This window comes from Acipenser ruthenus, unplaced genomic scaffold, assembly GCF_902713425.1.
Source record: "Acipenser ruthenus unplaced genomic scaffold, fAciRut3.2 maternal haplotype, whole genome shotgun sequence".
Lineage (NCBI taxonomy): Eukaryota > Metazoa > Chordata > Actinopteri > Acipenseriformes > Acipenseridae > Acipenser > Acipenser ruthenus.
The window spans coordinates 105,001-110,479 of NW_026708179.1; positions in this window are offsets into that span (position 1 = coordinate 105,001).

The following is a 5,479-nucleotide window of genomic DNA, read 5'->3' on the forward strand; positions in this document are numbered from 1 at the left end:
GGACCCGACAGGAGGAGTCATCCCGGCCATCTTCCCCTGCCCAGCACAAAGCCTCCAAGCCTGGCTTCAACTGATCACTCACAAGCATTTTTCTGACACCTCCGTCCTGACTTAGAAATATTTTTTGTTCTAAAAACCCTGTCGACGGAAATCTCCGCGGGTCCCCCCGTTGTATCTCAGACATGGAGTCTTTATGGGCAACGGGGCCGAAGTCACACTGCCAAGGAGTCGCTGCCACCCCGCAGGACATTTCAATCTCGGCCGTTTACAGACTTCCATAAACTGCCCTGCTATGGTCATGGTCATGTCATGTTAAAGATAGGCGACATGACTATGTCTTTTTCAACTCTTAGTTTCTGGCGGAGCCAAAAAAGTCCGGACTATGGTCATCTAATGTTAAAGATAGGATTTTTTTTTTTTTTAAAGTGCTCGGCCAATGACCATGTCCACCAAAAGGCTCGCATTGAAGGTAGACACGACCATGTCCACAACGGGACTTAGTCTCTAGCAGCAAAAACATGGAGGTCACCAAGGACACAAACGGCACACTGCTGCTGAAAACAGAGCCTCCAAACCCCGCGAGGGCAACAGGCTTCAAGTGCACTGAAAGTCAGCGACACAAATGGCACACTGTTGCCCAAAACAGAGCCTCTAAACCCCGTGAAGGCAAGAGACTTAAAGTGCATTAAAAATAAAAAAATGTAAGGGACCCACACTGCCTACTCAAGCCCAAAACAGAGCCTCCAGCCCGGCCTGATCTGGCGCCAGGCGCGGGAGGGCAGCATACTTCCATCAGCATGGAAGTCCAGGACTGTAAGGGGACCCACCGCCTCCCCAAGCCGAAAACAGAGCCTCCAGCCCGACCTGATCTGGCGCCAGGCACGGGAGGGCAACAGACAGACTTCCAGGGAAGTGGAAGCTGCCAGGGGTGAATGGGAACTCTGCCCGGGGTGCAGAGCCTCCCACATGGCTTGACTTATTATTTTTACTTAAATATTTTTTTGATCAAAAGACCATGCCCTTAGTAATATGCACTTACCCCCCCAGTGTATCTGTTATCTAATAGCATTATGAGAGCAAGTCACTACTTCATGCCGACCTCCTGGAACTGCCGCTCGGCCACCCAGACCCACTTTGTCCACTAAGGTTTTTTGTGGCTATGGTAATGTATTATTATTATGTGTTTATTTAGCAGACACCTTTATCCAAGGCGACTTACAGAGACTAGGGTGTGTGAACTTTGCATCAGCTGCAGAGTCACTTACAATTACATCTCACCCGAAAGACGGAGCACAAGGAGGTTAAGTGACTTGCTCAGGGTCACACAGTGAGTCAGTGGCTAAGGTGGGATTTGAACCGGGGACCTCCTGGTTACAAGCCCTTTTCTTTAACCACTGGACCACACAGCCTCCAATGTAGCACTATTCTGACTCTAGTCAATTCTATTCTAACTATGGTCATTTAGCTCAATGGTGACTCTGGTCATGTAGCTCAATGGTGACTCTGGTCATGTAGCTCAATGGTGACTCTGGTCATGTAGCTCAATTTTGACTATGGTCAGGGCGGCAGTGTGGAGTAGTGGTTAGGTCTCGGGACTCTTGACTAGAAGGTCGTGGGTTCAATCCCAGGTGGGGGACATTGCTGCTGTACCCTTGAGCAAGGTACTTTACCTAGATTGCTCCAGTAACAATCCAACTGTATAAATGGGTAATTGTATGTAGAAAAATAATATAATTGTATGTAAAAATAATGTGATATCTTGTAACAATTGTAAGTCGTCCTGGATAAGGGTGTCTGCTAAGAAATACAGTGGCTCTCAAAAGTATTCACCCCCCTTGGACTTTTCCACATTTCATTGTGTTACAACATGGAATCAAAATGGATTTAATTGGGAGTTTTTGCCACTGATCAACACAAGAAAAGTCCATAATGTCAAAGTGAAAAATAAAATCTACAACTTGTTCTAAATTAATTACAAATATAAAACAGAAAATAATTGATTGCATAAGTATTCACCCCCTTTGCTATGACACACCTAAATAAGCTCTGGTGCAACCAATTGTCTTTAGAAGTCACATAATTAGTTGAATGGAGTCCACCTGTGTGCAATTAAGGTGTTTCACATGATTTCAGGTTAAATACACCTGTCTCTGGGAGGTCCCACAGTTGGTTAGTACATTTCCTAACAAAAACTACATCATGAAGATGAAGGAACATTCAAAGCAAATCCGGAATAAGGTTCTTCAAAAGCACCAATCAGGGGTAGGATATAAGAACATTTCCAAGGCATTGAATATCCTCTCAGAGCACAGTAAAGTCCATTATTAAGAAATGGAGAGAATATGGCACAACTGTGAATCTGTCTAGAACAGGCCGTCCTCAAAAACGGAGTATCCGGGCGTATAGGGCACTAGTCAGGGAGGCCACCAAGAGGCCTATGGCAACTCTAAAGGAGTTACAGTGTTCCACGGCTGAGCTGGGAGACACTGTGCATATGGCAACAATAGCCCGGGTGCTTCACAAAACTGGCCTTTATGGGAGAGTGGCAAAAAGAAAGCCATTGTTGAAAAAAACTCGCATCAAATCTCGGCTAGAGTTTCCCAGAAGGCATGTGGGAGACTCTGAGACCAAGTGGAAGAAGATTCTATGGTCTGATGAGACCAAAATAGAGCTTTTTGGCCTCAACGCTAAGCGCTATGTTTGCTACTGATCAACACAAGAAAAGTCCATAATGTCAAAGTGAAAAATAAAATCTACAAATTGTTCTAAATTAATTACAAATATAAAACAGAAAATAATTGATTGCATAAGTATTCACCCCCTTTGCTATGACACACCTAAATAAGCTCTGGTGCAACCAATTGTCTTTAGAAGTCACATAATTAGTTGAATGGAGTCCACCTGTGTGCAATTAAGGTGTTTCACATGATTTCAGGTTAAATACACCTGTCTCTGGGAGGTCCCACAGTTGGTTAGTACATTTCCTAACAAAAACTACATCATGAAGGTGAAGGAACATTCAAAGCAAATCCGGAATAAGGTTCTTCAAAAGCACCAATCAGGGGTAGGATATAAGAACATTTCCAAGGCATTGAATATCCTCTCAGAGCACAGTAAAGTCCATTATTAAGAAATGGAGAGAATATGGCACAACTGTGAATCTGTCTAGAACAGGCCGTCCTCAAAAACGGAGTATCCGGGCATATAGGGCACTAGTCAGGGAGGCCACCAAGAGGCCTATGGCAACTCTAAAGGAGTTACAGTGTTCCACGGCTGAGCTGGGAGACACTGTGCATATGGCAACAATAGCCCGGGTGCTTCACAAAACTGGCCTTTATGGGAGAGTGGCAAAAAGAAAAAAACTCGCATCAAATCTCGGCTAGAGTTTCCCAGAAGGCATGTGGGAGACTCTGAGACCAAGTGGAAGAAGATTCTATGGTCTGATGAGACCAAAATAGAGCTTTTTGGCCTCAACGCTAAGCGCTATGTTTGCCACTGATCAACACAAGAAAAGTCCATAATGTCAAAGTGAAAAATAAAATCTACAAATTGTTCTAAATTAATTACAAATATAAAACAGAAAATAATTGATTGCATAAGTAATCACCCCCTTTGCTATGACACACCTAAATAAGCTCTGGTGCAACCAGTTGTCTTTAGAAGTCACATAATTAGTCGAATGGAGTCCACCTGTGTGCAATTAAGGTGTTTCACATGATTTCAGGTTAAATACACCTGTCTCTGGGAGGTCCCACAGTTGGTTAGTACATTTCCTAACAAAAACTACATCATGAAGATGAAGGAACATTCAAAGCAAATCCGGAATAAGGTTCTTCAAAAGCACCAATCAGGGGTAGGATATAAGAACATTTCCAAGGCATTGAATATCCTCTCAGAGCACAGTAAAGTCCATTATTAAGAAATGGAGAGAATATGGCACAACTGTGAATCTGTCTAGAACAGGCCGTCCTCAAAAACGGAGTATCCGGGCGTATAGGGCACTAGTCAGGGAGGCCACCAAGAGGCCTATGGCAACTCTAAAGGAGTTACAGTGTTCCACGGCTGAGCTGGGAGACACTGTGCATATGGCAACAATAGCCCGGGTGCTTCACAAAACTGGCCTTTATGGGAGAGTGGCAAAAAGAAAGCCATTGTTGAAAAAAACTCGCATCAAATCTCGGCTAGAGTTTCCCAGAAGGCAGGTGGGAGACTCTGAGACCAAGTGGAAGAAGATTCTATGGTCTGATGAGACCAAAATAGAGCTTTTTGTCCTCAACGCTAAGCGCTATGTTTGCCACTGATCAACACAAGAAAAGTCCATAATGTCAAAGTGAAAAATAAAATCTACAAATTGTTCTAAATTAATTACAAATATAAAACAGAAAATAATTGATTGCATAAGTATTCACCCCCTTTGCTATGACACACCTAAATAAGCTCTGGTGCAACCAATTGTCTTTAGAAGTCACATAATTAGTTGAATGGAGTCCACCTGTGTGCAATTGAGGTGTTTCACATGATTTCAGGTTAAATAGACCTGTCTCTGGGAGGTCCCACAGTTGGTTAGTACATTTCCTAACAAAAACTACATGATGAAGATGAAGGAACATTCAAAGCAAATCCGGAATAAGGTTCTTCAAAAGCACCAATCAGGGGTAGGATATAAGAACATTTCCAAGGCATTGAATATCCTCTCAGAGCACAGTAAAGTCCATTATTAAGAAATGGAGAGAATATGGCACAACTGTGAATCTGTCTAGAACAGGCCGTCCTCAAAAACGGAGTATCCGGGCGTATAGGGCACTAGTCAGGGAGGCCAAAAAGAGGCCTATGGCAACTCTAAAGGAGTTACAGTGTTCCACGGCTGAGCTGGGAGACACTGTGCATATGGCAACAATAGCCCGGGTGCTTCACAAAACTGGCCTTTATGGGAGAGTGGCAAAAAGAAAGCCATTGTTGAAAAGAACTCGCATCAAATCTCGGCTAGAGTTTCCCAGAAGACATGTGGGAGACTCTGAGACCAAGTGGAAGAAGATTCTATGGTCTGATGAGACCAAAATAGAGCTTTTTGGCCTCAACGCTAAGCGCTATGTTTGCCACTGATCAACACAAGAAAAGTCCATAATGTCAAAGTGAAAAATAAAATCTACAAATTGTTCTAAATTAATTACAAATATAAAACAGAAAATAATTGATTGCATAAGTATTCACCCCCTTTGCTATGACACACCTAAATAAGCTCTGGTGCAACCAATTGTCTTTAGAAGTCACATAATTAGTTGAATGGAGTCCACCTGTGTGCAATTAAGGTGTTTCACATGATTTCAGGTTAAATACACCTGTCTCTGGGAGGTCCCACAGTTGGTTAGTACATTTCCTAACAAAAACTACATCATGAAGATGAAGGAACATTCAAAGCAAATCCGGAATAAGGTTCTTCAAAAGCACCAATCAGGGGTAGGATATAAGAACATTTCCA